This window comes from Rhinopithecus bieti, unplaced genomic scaffold (genome assembly GCF_001698545.2).
Source record: "Rhinopithecus bieti isolate Rb0 unplaced genomic scaffold, ASM169854v2 scaffold_20206, whole genome shotgun sequence".
Lineage (NCBI taxonomy): Eukaryota > Metazoa > Chordata > Mammalia > Primates > Cercopithecidae > Rhinopithecus > Rhinopithecus bieti.
Genome location: NW_016810187.1, coordinates 1,862,171 through 1,879,950, shown reverse-complemented (window position 1 = coordinate 1,879,950; position 17,780 = coordinate 1,862,171).

Genomic DNA, 17,780 nt, shown 5'->3' with positions numbered 1-17,780 from the left:
AGTATTTTCGACTACTTATCATGAAAAATTTACTGGGTCTCCTACTTCACAATCAGTTGCAGTTACAATGTAGATAATAAATGTAATTATGCTTTTTCAGTGATATATGTTGATATTTTATGTGATATACGTAATTATGATTTGTTATTATATTTTGATATAATGTATCCATATTATATATGATTATATATATAATATATGTTCAAATACTTTTTAGTCATTGCATTACAAAAAATAATTCCTAAATTTACACAAGTATTATTTAAAAGTAAAAAATGATTACTCTCTTTAATGCTCCTATGATGCTACCCACTGAGGTTAGTATTAGAGTGAGAGATATTGTATTGTAGTAGACAAAATTTCAAACTGTAAAATACTATTCAGGGTTTTGAAGTTCAATAAAGCTGTGATCATATCAGCAAAGTGGAAATAACACTACCTCCCCAATTTGGTAATTATAAGTATTGTAAAAGATGGTCCCAGTAGAATGATTGGCACATTATGAGAGTATAATTAATATTAGTTTTTGCTTTGATGATTATTTTGGTGGTGGTGGTGGTTTTTATCAATTACATCTATGTGTATCAATTACATCTATATTTATACACATACATGTATGTGTATCAATTATTTTTAGTCTATAGTTTAACTCTTATGCAAAAAAAAAATTAAAACTTCAGAGAAAAGATGTGACAAAATGCAAGGTACTTTTATCAGAATTAAATTGTGTGAACCAAACCCAAGTGTGTATGTTAACAGGCACACACAGAAATTCCTCATAGAGGTTTGCCTTCTAGCACTTGTGGGAACAAGATAAGCAGTCTCCATAATTCTGCTGTCCTGAGTCTTATGTTGGAGCTTGGCACCCAGTGGGCAGGCAGTTGTTAAGAGTAGATGAATGTAAAATAGCACAAGGACTATCTAGAACCTGCAAGTATGAGTTAGAACCTACGAGGATAGATTGAAACCTGTGTCATTACTCACTATCTCCGATACTGAAACATGTGAGTTTGAAAACAAAACAGAAATTCTGGCATCGTTCATTAGGCGGCAAAAGGCAAACCTTGTGCAGGAGTCAGGAAGGCTGAAGGGAAATTCAGTAGAGTATAGAATATGGAGCAGTTACAGCCTTGACCAATGCCCCATACAAAATGAAGTGACCAAGCAGATAAGCCACAAGTTGTGAGCCAAAAAATGGTTGCTGTCTTGCTTCTCCCTTTAAAATCTCACACAAAAATCTTCTGCAGTTCACTGTACTTAGACACATACATGGAAGGGAATTCAGTGAAAAGTAGTTCAACTCAGTCAAACTGACATATTACACAGCCACCACACTAGTAAATATTAAAGTAAAAAAGATAAGATCTTCCTTAGATTGTTAGAAAAAGCTAAATTTCCTTTTTCCAGAACTCAAAAGTGACATTTTGCCTTATACAAAGTAGATGGAGAGAGATCAGTTAATTCCACGAGCCACCAAACCTAGCTCATGTTTGTATGTTTGCTTTTTTTCCAAGAGAAGCGAGATAAAAGGGAGAAAGTAAAATATGGTCTTAATATTCCAGAATATAATTTTGAATTCTTTATGATTTCAGATTTTTAAGTTAGTATTAAAATAATTATATTACTATCAAATTCAAGAATAAGCAGCAGTTTGACAAAGTTCTTCATGAATACCAACTAAATATCCTATTGAACATACATAATCAAAATTAGCATATTAAATTTTGCTAAATTTAATAATTGAGATAAATTGAGCCAATAATATTCTTTATTTTAACCCAGATTTGTTTTGTATTCTCAGTAATATTCTTTTATTTTCACAAAATCTAAAGATGTATCACATATGGAATACTATTATTTTATACTGGAAATAAACTATTCTGGAGACTAAGCAATTTAAAAAAATCTCCCTTTTCTTCTAATTCAAAATAGACTCCAATTTAATCTTACTCAACAGATTGGCAGAAAGCATTAAGCAGACACATTCTTAAGAATATTCAGCCCAAGTCGTGTTTTTTTAATGCGATAATTACAACTGCGTATATCAATAGAATGGTTAGCTTGAGGCTTGAACAAATAAACTGACTCATATTCTACTCTCTTAGTAATAACATTGTTATTTGAGTCCCTTTTTTGCAGTGGCTTCACTAATAACAAGCTATACTATTTGTCTCATAATGTGTTTTATCTTCAAGACTAAATTTGCTATTAGAAAACATTTCCCAATTAAAAAATATTATTTCCATAAAACAGCCAAAGCTTAAAGTGAAACAGAGATTCTGTATCATACTCCCCAGAAATATTGAAACTTAATTATACTGAACATGAAATCACCTTGCATTTAAGAATATACTGAAGTTGGCTACTAGTAATGTGAATGAAAGCCCTGGATACACCTCAGTAAAGATGAGAGATACAACATGGCAAAATGATGAAGCAAAAGTCTCAAAGTAGAGATTAAATCACTAATCTGCTACTTAAAATATCGAGGGTTAATTTTTTCAGGATAATTAATGAGACAATGGTTTGGGCACTAGAGAACAAAATCTTTACTAGAATAAATAACTCCATGTAAATTTAAAAAATAGTCAAACTTTATTGCTTCTTTTTTTCTCTTCAAGCTCCAGTAGTAATTAAAGCTGACTATTACAAAAGGGACAACTCTAGCAATCAATGGTCTTGATGAATTTTTAAATATATGGGCAGAGCTTCTTAGTGTTATGAATTTTATTTCTATTACTTAACCAGGTTTCTTGGTATAATTCTGAAATTAAGAAATTTACTTTATTGCACATTTGTAGCCCAAGATGATATTGCTTCAAATCTATGATTTAGTCCAGTGCAAACTAGTTTCCTGCAATAAAACTCATTTATTTAACTAGGAAAAAATCTACTAAATTTAATCTATCATAATTGATACGAAAACTTGTTTTGTGTGCAATAAAGATTTTCATAGCTTTATGAGGAGGATGGATACCTTTTATACTTTTACTATTAAGATGCTTTAAAATGTTTCTGATATCCTCATTATACCTCAGTTTACATAAATGTTATAATCATGCTTATAAAAAGCAGCAACTTTTGATGAAGTAAGAATGATGTTTATATTGTTAAATCCAAAGAATTAAAAATATGAGATATTTAGGACTTGTTTCTTGGTTATTGCCTAGTTAATAACAAGGGAAGGAGAAGATGCCATATTGGTTTTAGGGAAAACAGGAAACTGGATAATTCTCAGAAGCAGAATTTTGAGTACAAAGCACAGTTCTAAAGAGAATAAATACAGTATGATATCTTTTTTTGAAACTTTGCTTTATGCAAGAGACCTTATATTGTTTAATTATGTCAACAATGTAGTGAACTGGAATTCTAAACATAAAATCGAAGTAGAAGTGAAATGAGGTTGGGAAAGGTAGAGGATTCAATATGACTTAATAGTAAATCAATTTTTACTATGTTATACATAATCTTTTTTTTAGATTTAATAAAATTTTTAATAGTTTTTTGTTTTTTTCCTCTATTTTCTAAATAGACATCTGCAAGAGTTTGCCAATTATATAATTAGAAATACACAACGCGACTCTCACTTCTGTCATCAACCACAACTTCAAGAGGTTTACAAAACCTCTTAGGCTCAATAATTCACCCTCCAAATTCACAGAACTCACTGAAAGCTGTTACGTTAAAATTAGTCAAGGCAAAAAGCATATAGGGCAGAACCCAAGAAAAATACCAATGCCATACTTTCATTATTCTTTCTCTGAAAAGTCATGACTGTGTTGCTTTCAAGCAGCAATGTATGACAATACCCATGGAAAGATAACAACCAGGGAAGCTCACATGAGTCTGTATATCCAGGCTACTTATTAGGGCTCCATCTCATTGGCCCAACTTACTGACCACCTGGCTAGTCTCAATTTCCGGCACCTCAAGAGAGCTAACTGGTGCCACAAGATCCAAATATCCCACCATAAATCAGACTGTTACCTCACTGATTGTCCCAAGGTTCCCAGGCAAAGACATTCCCATAGAGCATGAAATTACAAGGGCTTAGATACTGCTTCCCAGAAGCCTAGGGCAAAGGTTAGAACTTTCTTTGGGCAAGGTTAAATTCTTTACTATACATCTCAAGAAAACAACACAAAATGTATAAATTATCTGTAATGTGGATTATGGGTGAGTTTAACTTTCTGTGATGTTCTGATGTTTATAATTAACATTTACTTTTTTTCCTGTGGTACAGAAAAAAGACTCTTTTCAAAAAAGAGAGAAGCTTATGTAATTCTGAGATTGGCCATCAGTTGTCATCCTGGGAAAAACATGAGTCGAAAGGTTTTGGCCTTGGCTTTCACACCAGTATAAATACTCAAGCACTTTAGTATTCAATATATTATCTACATGAAATACCTCCAGAATTAACTCTTTTAACCAACATTTAGTGATTTTGGTACTGGCTTTATATAAATAGATGTATCTACTTGAGCAGGGGAAAATTTAACTTTGATTTGATAAGCTATGCATAACCATTAATTTTTAATTTTTTCATCAATCATATTTCTCCAAAAATTTTAATCAGATACTTCTAGAGGAAAGGTGCTATTTTTTACCTGCTTTTCCTCTCTTTTGTTTACTTATTTTCTAACTATTCCCTCTACCCCAGTCCCCACCACCTGGTGTGTATGTGAACATGTGGTCGTATGTCTAATTCAAATACATTCGTTTTTATAGTGTGAAAAGTAATGTCTCAAGGGCTGACTATCGCTTCACTCTTAGTAAATTCTGATCTTAGAGAATCCATTCATTGTCCTTCTGCTCCAAGAATACAATAAAAAAAATTAGAACAAATAAAAATAATGGGTAATGACTGATAAACCAGCATCATTTGTTTGGAATTGAGAAACTTACATAAATGGTTATGTTTCTTGAATCAAGTAAATTCATAAAAGCTAATATTTGTAGATGAATGAAAAATCAAAGATATTACATTTGAAGATACATTTTACTATCATTTGTTGTGTTGCTGCTTTATATTTGACTGAATCATGTCAAATAACTAATAGATTTTCATATCATAATGAAAAAAAAGTTTATTGCCATCCTCAATTCTTAACAGTTGCTCTTTGATTTTATTGTGTATCTTTGTATGTGAAGAAAAGGAGAGTAATCTCCTCTTTCCCTTTCTCAGACAGTAGAAAGAATAAATAAGAAAATTTCAATTGCAGCCTGAAAAATTACCTCAATAATATGTTTAAATATTGAACTGAAATGTTAGGACATCTTCTCTTGAGGTGCTTAAAAAACCATGATAAATTCTAAATACTTGAAATATTTGTAAGGTCTCTGTGAGTAAAGAAGGTTCTAAAGACTTCTCAAGGTATCTTCCTATAATCTTTTATCATTGTGAGAATCTGTGCATATTAGGAAGACGTGAAGTAAAAAGGACAAGACTGATGGACAACAAGAGCATCAGATTTAAAGCTAGTAGATTTCAACAGACAATTTAACATCATGCGAGTCTGATAATGCTTGTCAGCATTTGTCATTCATCGGGATTTTATAAGAAAAACAGCCCTGTGTGTTCTCTTGAGGGTTCTTGGTTTAACAAAAAGAAATCTTCTTTGGAGTGCAAGGAGTCCAGGTGAAAAGATTCAAGTGCATTGATGTTCATCCTGGATCTTCTTGAAGAGAAAAAAAATACTGGAGCAGATTGCCACTATCTCTTAAGAGTTACCCCAGTAAATGGTCTGTCAGTAGAATAAAATTGAATTGAATGATTATTTGTGAAATCATTTCTAATTGCAGCGTATTGAGAAATACAGTAAATTGCTCCTTCTTGCTTTTTTGAGCTATTTTCTCGACTGATTTCTACAAATTGTAGATAAACTATAATAGTTGATGCTAAGCATATAATATTTTTTTAGAAATAACATTATTGACATCAGTTAAGATATTAGGTATAAAAAGTACAATTAATATAAAATTAATAAGTGTACTTAAGGATATTTTTATTAAAACTGAAACAATGCCAAAATTAGACTTTGTCCAGCTAAACATTTTGTTCTTAGATATTTAATTAATGTAGATCCAACTGATAGATCCAACTTACAGAGAGATACTATGTTACTCTTGAATTGAGTTACTCAACTTATTAAAGTTCATCTCATGTTAGGAATAGGTTAACTGGAAAGAAAGGATAATAAACTTTATGGGTGAAGCTATTATATTTTCAACTGTTCTAATTTAATTTTAAAGAAGAAAATGTAAAATAGGAATGCATTGGGCAATTGGTTAAATGTTTCAGAACAATTTTATTTTGAAAACTTTTTTGAGTATTATGCCCATTTTATTTATTTTATTTTTTTCAAGTTTTATTTTAGAATTAGGGATACATGTGCAGGTTTGCTACAAAGATATATTCCATAATGCTGAGGTTTAGAATAAGATTAGTACTCAGTAGGTAGGTTTTCAGTCCTTGCCCCTTTCCTCCCTCCCTACTCTAATAGTCCCCAGTGTTTATTGTTCCCATCTTTATGTGCATATATACCCAATGTTTAGCTCCCACTTATAAGTGAGAACATGAAATATTTGGTCTTCTGTTTATGTGTTAATTCATTTAGGATAATGGCCTCTAACTATATCCATGTTGATAATCTTTATTTTATAAGTAAACTTTCTTCAAACTAAACAATTATATATTCAACCTACGCTTGCCAATTTGCTCTAGCATTTTTTAAGGCTCCTGGGCCTTCTGGGCTTAGTGAGTTTTATCTTTTATTCACACAATAATATAAGAATCAGTCCTTGGGATTACCAAGGGAAATGAGAAACATTTTTTCCCTTATCATGAAGCTTACATTTGAGAGCTGCAAATTCTGAGCACAAAAATATTCTGTCCAACTCCCTCATCCTTACTCTCCCACCACACACACACACACACACAAACACTAAGAGACCAATCTCTAGCATAGATATGTAGGTTGTGTCCCTAAAATAACCCCAGCTCTTCTCTTAAAATGCCTGTCTGAGAAAGCTCAATGTTGCCAAAATAATTTGTTTGTTCCAGCCAAAACTTGACTGCAGGCCACTGACCTCTCTTTCCTTAGAACATTTACTTTAAAAACTTGCAATTATAAAGCTTTTCTTTTCCCCTTTGAGATGTAAATCTTTTGCAGTCCAGAAACGTCTTTCTCAAGGACCTGGAAGTCACCCCTTTGAAATGTAATCATCAAGAAGGATAGGCCCCTCCTGTCTTCTAGTCTCTGTGAGACTCTAGAGGCCAACCATCAGTAAGGGACAATTAGGAAACACAGATGGCCTAATCAGACTGATCAATCTCCCTCCTCCCTTAGTGTCTTTCAATACCTTAACTTTTACAAACCTTAATGTTTGCAAAGCTTTCTGGCCTTTGTTTTTGTGGAGTTGAGCTTTATATGGGAGTTTATATGGAAGTCTCTCTCCTCTACTGAAGCAGTCAATAAAATCTGCCTTGCCATCTTTAATAAATGTCTGGCTTTGTTACTCTTTGTGGTATGGCAGCGGAATAAATAGGCATTAGTCAAATAAAGAGATATATCATGTCATAACTATAAGTGGTAAGTTATGCTAATCATGAAAATAGCAGGGTTCGATGGTGAAGAGTGAAAGCAGTTCTCTTCAGTGTTGAATTGATCAGAAAGGTGATGCATGAGTTGAAGCAATAAGAAAAGAGAAAATCAATAAGTAGGCAGATACATATTTTCCAGGTATAGAAACATAAAATGAAAATACAAAAAGTGAGAAAGAGGCTTGAGTATGCGAGGAATGACATATGATCTTGAGCCTTGAACACAGAAAGAAGGCATAGTATCGCTGGATCGTTAAGTGGGGTGCATACAATGAAGTACCATCTTGGTACTTCATTGAAAAGTACCAAGATGGCACTTCATTGAAAAAGTTTGTGTTTTATTATGAATGCTTTGGAAACCATTGAGGGAAAGAAGTGAAGAGATTTTTTTTTTTCCAAATTTTCAGAGTATGTCCTATATGTAGAATGAATGGGAAAAGAGTAAATGTGTAAGTAAGAAGAGCTGCTAGGTTAACTGGGTGTTCTAGGTGATTAGAATGGTGGTAGCTAATAACAGATAGCTTTGATATATGTTTTTTAGCCAAGAACCATCAATTGGATATTTGGAATAAAGGAAAGGTAACATCTAAGAGATTTCCGAAGTTTCTGGTTCTCATAACTAGAGAAATAATTATTCCAGTTCTTGAGATAGGGAGAAAAATTGGCTCTTAAGGGGGAAAAAAAACACAAAGCGTTCAGTTTTGGATGGGCTAAGTTTAGAAATCTATGAGCTATCCAAGTGGAAATATCAACAGCTCTGTGAAAATATTGTGACTGGAGCACTACATGTGAAAGTGTATGGACAGTATTTAAGTGAATAAGATCATTCTTCAGTTATAACGGAGGAAAAAATGTTCTAAGTATCTGAGTCATTCAGAGAAGAAAGATGCTAGAAAAGATGAAGAAGGGTGATCAGCGAAACAGTGATACCTGGAAAGGAAACCTCTGCAAATGGCAGGAACAAATGTCTAACAGTGAGGGTACTGCCAGTCCTGTCAAATGCCACTACTGAGTCAAATACAAGAACTTTAAAACATACATTAGGCTTGATTAAAGGAGAATTCATCACTGACCTTGATCAAAGCAGTTTCACTGGAGTTGTGAAACCTCCACAGATTGCAATGATTTGGAGAGTAATTGGAGAGGGTGTTGTAGCGATATATCATTCCAGGATGTTATAACATGAAAACCTCATACTACCAATATCTAGGAGTACTAGATAATTGCCACTTTCAAATAATTTATTGCTGTTGCAGCAAAAAGTAAAATGCATATATATCAGAAAACAAGAGAGAAGAGTCCATGAACTATTAACATGGTAAGGTCCAAAGTTAAGAAAGGAAAGATACTACATTAGTAACTTGGGTATTGCCTTTTAATGTCATATTGAAACACACCTGCCATTTATCTGCATGATTATAGAGAACATTCTTATCTTTTCTAATACCTTGTTATTTTACTTCCAGAAAGAGTTTGTGTGGGCTGGGTCTGCTGGTTTATGCCTGTAATCCCAGCACTTTGGGAGTCTGATGTAGGAGGATTGCTTAAAGTTAGGAGTTTCACACCAGCCTGGGCAACAAACTGAGACTCTGTGGCTACAAATAAAAATTATTTTCAAACACAGCCAGGCATGCTGGCATGCACCTGTATTTCCAGCTACTCAGGAAGCTCAGGTGGGAGATCCCTGGAGCCCAGAAGTTCAAGGCTGTAGTAAGCAATGACTGCAATTTGTGTGAATTATGAATAGTTTCCAGGGCTCTGTGTTATTGTCCTACTTAACAAAGTCAATAATTATTGCCAAACAATAGTGATAATCTCCTAACTACATATATCTCACTCTCATTACAAAATGTTCATCATTACACACTTTCTTTTTTTAATTTTAATTTTTGTGGGTATATAATAGGTGTATATATTTATGAGTTACATGAAATATTTTGATACATGTATGCAATACGTAATAATCATAGCAGGGTAAATGAGGTATTCATCACCTCAAGCATTTATCCTTTGTGTCACAAACAATCTAATTATACACTTTCAGTTATTTTAAAATATACAATTGAATTATTTCTGATTACAGTTACCCTACCATGCTGGCAAATACTAGGTCTTATTAATTCTTTCTAACTTTTTTGTACCCGTTAACCTTTTCCACTTCCCCTCACATCCCACTACCCTTCCTAGCCTCTGGTGACCTTTCTACTCTCTATGTCCATGACTTTAGTTGTTTTAATTTTTAGCTCCCACAAATCAGTGAGAATATGCGAAGTTTGTCTTTCTCTGCCTGGTTAATTAAACTTGACATAATGACCTCTGTTCCATTCATGTCATTGTAAATGCAAAATCTCATTGTTTTTTATGGCTGAAGAATACTCCATTGTGTATATGTGCCACATTTTCTTTATACATTCATCTGTTCATTGACACTTGTGTTATTTACAAATATTGGCTATTGTGAATAGTGATGCAATAAACATGGGAGTGCAGAAATATCTTCCATATACTGATTTCATTTACTTTGGCTATATACCTAAGAGTGGAATTGCTGAATTGTAATGTAACTTTAATTTTTTTTTTTTCTGAGGAATCTCCAAACTCTTTTCTAAAGTGGTTGTGCTAATTTACATTCCCATCAACAGCATATGAAGATTCCTTTTTCTCCATATACTCACCAGCATTCGTATTTTGCCTGTATTTTGGATACAAGCCATTTTAACTGGGGTGAGATGATATCTCATTGTAGTTTTGATTTGTATTTCTTTCATAATCTATAATGTTGAGGATCTTTTTATATACCTGTTTGCCATTTGTATGTCTTTTTTTGAGAAATGTCTACTCAGATCTTTTGCTCATTTTTAAAATTGGATTATTAGATTTTTATAGCATTATTTGAGATTCTTATATATTCTGGTTATTAATCCTTTATGAGATGAATAGTTTGCAAATATTTTCCCCCATTCTGTGGGTTGTCTCTTCACTTTTGTTGTTTTCTTTTGCTGTGCAAAAGCTTTTTAACTTGTGATCCAATTTGTCCGTTTTTGCTTTGGTTGCCTGTTCTTGTGAGATATTACTTAATAAATATGTGACCAGTTCAATGTTCTGGACAGTTTTTCCAATGTTTTGTTATAGTAGTAGTTTCATAGGTCCTAGATTTAAGACATTAATCCATTTTGATTTTATTTTTATATATGGTGAGAGATAGGCATATTGTTTCTTTCTTTTTTTTTTTTTGCATATAGATATCCAGCTTTTCCAACATCATCTATTAAAAAGTTGTTTTCCCAATGCATGTTCTTTGTACCTTTGTCAAAAATGAGTTAACTGCAGATGCATGGATTTATCTCTGCATGCTCTATTCTATTCCACTGATCTATGCATCTGATTTTACATCAGTACTATGCCAGTTTGGTTACTATAACTCTGTAGTATAATTTAAAGTCAGGTAATGTGATTCCTCCAGTTTTCTTCCTTTAGCTCAGGATATCTTTGGGTATTCTGGGTCTTTTGTGGTTCCATGTAAATTTTAGATTTTTAAAACATTTCTATGAAGAATGCCATTTGAATTTTGATATGGAATGCACTAAATCTGTAGATTGCTTTGGGTAGTATAAACACTTTAACAATGTTAATTCTTCCAATTCATGAAAATGAAATATCATTCCATTTATTGTGTGTGTCTTTAAATTTCTTGCATCAATGTTTTATAGTTTGAATTGTAGACATCTTTCACCATTTTCGTTAATTCCTAGGAATTTTATTTTATTTGTAGCTATTATAAATGCAATTGCTTTTTGGATTTTTTTGTTTTAGATTGTACAATGTTGGCATATAGAAATGCTACTGATTTTTCTATGTTGATTTTGTATCCTGCACCTTTATTGAATTTGTTTATCATTTCTAATAGTTTTTTGGTGGAGCCTTTAGCTTTTTTCAAATATAGGATTATATCTACAAACAAGGAAAATTCGGCTTCTTCTTCTCTTCCTATTTGGGTGCCCTTTACTTCTTTCTCTTTTCTGATTGCTCCAGATAAGACTTCCAGTAATATGTTGTGTAACAGCAGTGACAGTGAATATCCTTCAGGAGTTCCAGATATTAGAGGAAAGGCTTTCAGTTTTTCCCCATTCAGTATGATATACTGGCTATGAGTCTGTAATGTATGACTTTTATTTTGTTGACATATGTTCCTTTGATCCCAAGTTTTTTGAGTTATTATTATTAACAGATGTTGAACTTTATCAAATGCTTTTCTAGCATCAATTAAAATGATCATATAGTCTTTATCCTTTATTTTGTAAATATGATGTGTTGCATTAATTGATTTGCTTATGTTGAACCATCCTTGCATCCCTGGGATAAATTCTACTTGATCTTGATGAATTACCTTTTTAATGTGTTGTTGAATTCAGTTTGCTAGAACTTTGCTGAGGATTTTTGCAACAATATTTATCACTAATATTTGTCTATCATTTTCTTTTTTCGATGTGTCTTTGTCTGGTTTTCATATCAGAGTAATACTGACCTCATAGAATGAGTTTGTAAACATTCTTTCCTCCTCTACTTTTCAAAATAGTTTGAGTAGGAGTGGTATTAGTTATTCTTTAAATGTTTGATAGAATTCAGCATCAAAACCATTGTGTTCCAAGTTTCCTTTACTAGGATGCTTTTGTTACATCTAGCTCTGTTGCTTTTTGATTTCCATTGGCATGAAATATATTTTTCCATCCCTTTGTTTTCAGACTATGTATATATTTCTAGTTGAAGTGTTTCACTTATAGATATAGCAATGATCACTTATAGATCATTGCTCGGGTTTTTTTGCTTGTTTGTTTGTTTGTTTGTTTTTTGTTTTTTTATCCTTTCAGTCACTCTGTGTCTTTTGATTGGCAATTTTAGTTCATTTACATTCCATGTTATTATTAATGAGTAAGCACTTACTCCTGCTGTTTTGGCATTTGTTTTCTGGTTTTATTGTTGTTTGCTGTTCCTTCTGTGCTTCCTTCCCGTCTTTTATTGAAGGTGATTTTCTCTTGTGGAAAGATTTATTTTTCTGCTTTTGTGTGTGCATGTTTTATTATATGATTTTTTGATTTGAGGTTATCATGATTATATTATAACTCAATAGTTTAAACTGAAGCTGATAACAACTTAACACTGTTTGCATGAACAGACAAGCAAACTCACAAAAAGAAAACTCAAAACTCTACACCTTAACTTTGTCCCCCAGCTTTTAAACTTTTGGTTGTTTCTATTTATATTTTATTGTACTGTCTTGAAAAGTTGTTGTGGTTACTATTTCTGATTAGCTCATTGTTTAGTTTTTCAACAGACTAGGTGAGAGTGGCATGTCATATTTCAAGTACTGAAATGAAGAATACATATATACCTTTTACCTTAGAATAGTATATCTGGTGAAAATATCCTTCAAGAATGAAGAGGAAATAAATATTTTCCCAGACAAACAAAAGCCGAGGGATTTACAAATCACAGTTGCAGTATTAAAATAATCTGTGTTTTCCTGTGTGACTACCATGACTAGTTAGTTTTGTACCTATAGATAATTTATTGCTCATTTACATCCTTTTCTTTCTTATTTAAGTACCCACTTTAGCATTTCTTTTTTTTTTTTTTTTTTTTTTCTGTATTTATTTTAAGGAAAAAAGCAAAAAACAAAAAACAAAAAAAAAGATACATGGGCAGAACATGCAGGTTTGTTACATAGGTATAGGTATGCCATGGTTTTTTGCTGACCCATCCTCTAAGTTCTTCCCCTTAACCCCCAACCCCCAACAGGTCCTGTTGTGTGTTGTTCTCATCTCTGTGTCCATGTGTTCTCAATGTTCAATCACCTCTTACAAGTGAGAACATGCAGTGTTTGGTTTTCTGTTCTTGTGTTAGTTTGCTGAGGATGATGACGTCCATCTTCATCCATGTCCCTGCAAAGGACATGATCTCATTCCTTTTTATGGCTGCATAGTATTCCATGGTATATATGTAGCATATATTCTTTATCCATTATATTATTGATGAGCATTTGGGTTGGCTTCATGTCTTTGGTATTGGAAACAGTGCTGTAATAAACATACATGTGCATGGGTCTTTATAATAGAATGATTTCTATTACTTTGGATATGTACCCAGTAATGGAATTGTTGGGTCAAATGATATTTCTGGTTCTAGATGCTTGAGGGATTGCCACACTGCCTTCCACAATGGTTGAACTAATTTACATTCCCCCACAATGTAAAAGTATTCCTATTTCTCCACAACCACTCCAACATCTATTGTTTCCTGACTTTTTAATGATCACCATTCTGACTGGCATGAGATGGTATCTTATTGTGGTTTTGATTTGCATTTCTCTGATGATCAGTGATGTTGAGCTTTTTCTCATATGTTTGTTGGCCATGCAAATGTCTTATTTTGAGAAGTGTCTGTTCATATCCTTTCTCTACTTTTTGATGTTTTTTTTTTTTTTTATTGTAAATATGTTTAAGTTCCTTGTAAGTTGTAGATATTAGACCTTTGTCAGATGGGTAGATTGCAGAAATTTTCTCCCATTCTGTAGGTTTCCTGTTTACACTGATGATAGTTTCTTTTGCTGTGCAGAAGCTCTTTAGTTTAATTAGATCCCATTTGTCAATTCTGGCTTCGATTGCAATTGCTTTTGGCATTTTAGTCAAGAAGTCTGCCCATGCCTATGTCCTGAATGGTATTGCCTAGGTTTCCTTCTAGGGTATTTATAGTTTTGGGTTTTGCATTTAAGTTTTTAATCCATCTTAAATTAATTTTTGTATAAGGTGTAAGGAAGGAGTCCAGTTTCAGTTTCCTGCATATGGCTAGCCAGTTTTTCTAGCACCACTTACTGAATAGGAGATCCTTTTCCCATTGCTTGTTTTTGACAGGTTTGTCAAAGATCAGATTGTTGTAGATGTGTGGTGTTATTTCTGAGGTCTCTGTTCTGCTACATTGGTCTATATGTCTGTTTTGGTGCCAGTCCCATGCGGTTTTGGTTACTGTAGCCTTGTGGGATAGCTTGAAGCCAGGTAGCATGATGCCTTCAGTTTTGCTCTTTTTACATAGGACTGCCTTGGCTATATGGGATCTTCTTTGCTTCCATATGAAATTTAAAATAGTTGTTTCTAATTCTATGAAGAATGTCAATGAAAGTTTGATGGGACTAACCCAGGACCAAAAGGATTTACAGCTGGATTCTACCAGAAATATAAAGAAGAGCTGGTACTATTCCTTCTGAAACTATTCCAAACAATTGAAAAGGAAGGACTCCTCCCTAACTCATTTTATGTAGCCAGCATCATCCTGATACCACAACCAGGAAGAAACACAAGAAGAAAAGAAAACTTCGGATCAATATCCCTGATGAACATTGATGCAAAAATCCTCAATAGAATACTGTCAAACCAAATCCAGCAGCACATCAAAAAACTTATCCACAACAATCAAGTTTTATTCATCCCTGAAATGCAAGCTGTTTCGACATATGCCAACCAATAATGTAATTCATCACACAAGCAGAACCAGAGAGAGAAACCACATGACTATCTCAATAGATGCAGGAAAGGCCTTTGATAAAATTCAAAATCCCTTCATGCCAAAAACTCTCAATAAACTAGGTACTGGTGGAACGTATCTCAAAATAATAAGAGCTATTTATAAGAAACCCACTGCCAATATCACATTGAATGGGCAAAGGCTAGAAGTATTCCCTTTGAAAATCAGTACAAGACAAGGATGCTCTCTCTTGCCACTCCTATTCAGCATAGTATTGGAAGTTCTGGCCAGGACAATCAGGCAAGAGAAAGAAAGGAAGTGTATTCAAATAGGAAGAGAGGAAGTCAAGTTGTCTCCATTTGCAGATGACATGATTTTATATTTAGAAAACTCCATCATCTTAGCCCCAAAACTTCTTGAACTGAGAGACAACTTCAGCAAAGTCTCAGGATACAAAATCAATGTGCAAAAATCACAAGCATTCCTTTACACTAACAGTAGTCAAGCAGAGAGTCAAATCATGAACTCCCATTGACAATTGCTACAAAGAAAACAAAATACCTAGGAATACAGCTAACAAGGGATGTGAAGGATTTCTTCAAGGAGAACTACAAACCACTGCTCAAATAAATAAGAGAGTAAGTAAACAAATGGAAAAAACATTCCATCCTCATGGATAGAAAGAATCAATATCACTAAAATGACCATACTGCTTCCTTTAGCCTTTCTTGTAGGATAGGTCTGAGGTTGATGAAATCCGTCAGCTTTTGTTTGTCTGGAAAGAATACTTTATTTCCTCTTTGTTCTTGAAAGGTATCTTCAGCAGATATGCTATTTTAGGATAAAAGTTTTTTGTTGTTTTTTTTTGTTTTGTTTTCTTTCAGTACTTTAAACATGTCCTGACACTCTCTCTCCTGGTCTGTAAGGTTTCCACTGAAAAATCTGCTGTCAGACATATTAGGCTTCTTTGGGTTAAATCTGCTTGGTGTAACCGTCTTGTATTTGGATATTGGTAACTTTACCTGGGTTTGGGAAGTTCTCTGTTACTATCCCTTTGAATAAATTTCCTGCCCTTGTATCTTCCTTTTTCTCATCTTTAAGGCCCATAACTCTTAGATTTGCCCTTTTGAGGCTATTTTCTATATCTTGTATATGTGCTTAATTCTTTTTATTGTTTTCTTTTGTTTCCTTTGACTGTGTGTTTTCAAATAGCCTGTCTTCAAGCTTGTAAATCCTTCCTTCTGCTTGATCAATTCTATTAAAAGACTGATATATTCTTCAGTATGCCAATTCCATTTTTTCAACTCCAGAATTAATGCTTTTTAATAATTATTTTAATCTCTTCATTACATTTATCAGATAGAATTCTGAATTCCTTCTCTCTATTATCTTTAGTTTATTTGAGTTTTTCTCAAAATAGCTATTTTGAATTATCTGTCTGAAAGGTCACATATCTCTGTGTCTCCAGAATTGATACATGGGGCCTTATTTAGTTCATTTGGTGAGGTCATATTTTCTTGGGGTAATCTTGTTGCTTATGGGTGTTCTTCTATGTCTGAGCATTAACGAGTTAGGCATTTACTGTAGTCTTCACACTCTGTGCTTGTTTTTCCCCATTCTTCTTGGAAAGGCTTTCTAAGTGTTTGAAAAGACTTGGGTGAGGTGATCAAAATTTTTGATCACTGCAGCTCTGTCTGGACTCGGGGTGACCCCAGCCCAGTAACACTCTGGTTCTTACAGACTTGTAGAGATAATGTCTTGGCGGTCTTGGATAAGATCTGGATGAATTCTCTCCCCTGACCTTCTCCTAAATAAATAGTGTTTCTCTGTGCTGAGCAACCTGGAGCTGGGGGTAGGGTGACACAAACACCCCTGTAGTCAGACCTGAAACAAGAACTGCACTGAGTCTTGCCTAAGGCCTGCTATAAACACTACCTGGCTACTACCTATGTTCCCTCAAGGTTCTGGGGCTCAACAATCAGCAAGTGATAAAGGCAACCAGGCTTGTGTACTTCCCTTCAGGGATGTGAGTTCACACAGTCCCTAAGCAGGTCTAGAGGTACCATTCTGGAGCCATGGACTGGAGTCAGAAATCTTGAAAGTCTATTTGGTATTCTATTGCTCTGCAACTGAGCTGGCACTCAAACCATGCGATGCAGTCCTTCCCACTCTCCTCTCCCCTTTCCATGGGCAGAGGTGTTTTGTCTCAAGGCCATCACCCCCATAGGCCCACAGGGAGTACTGCTAGGCAACCACCTATGTTTCCTTAAGGCCCAAGGGCTCTTCAGTCAGCTTGTAGTGAATGCTGCCTAGCCTGGGACTCACCCTTCTGCGCAGTTGGCTACGCTCTGGCCCAGGGCAGATTCACAAATACCATGCAAGAGCCAATGTCTGGAATCAGGGACTCTAAGAGTCTGTTTAGAGCTCTGTGGCTGAGCTGGTACCCAGGTGCAAGACAAAGACCCCTTTTCTTTTCTCAGCAGAAATAATCTCTTCCAATAGCCACCACAACTGAGAATGTTCTGAGACTCACCTGAAACCAGCAAATCTCAGAGTCTCACCTAAGGCTTACTGTATACTACCTGAATATTGCTCCTGGTTGTTCAGGTCCCAAGTCCTGTTTAGTCAGAAGGTAATGAGTCCTTCCAGGACTTGGTCCTTT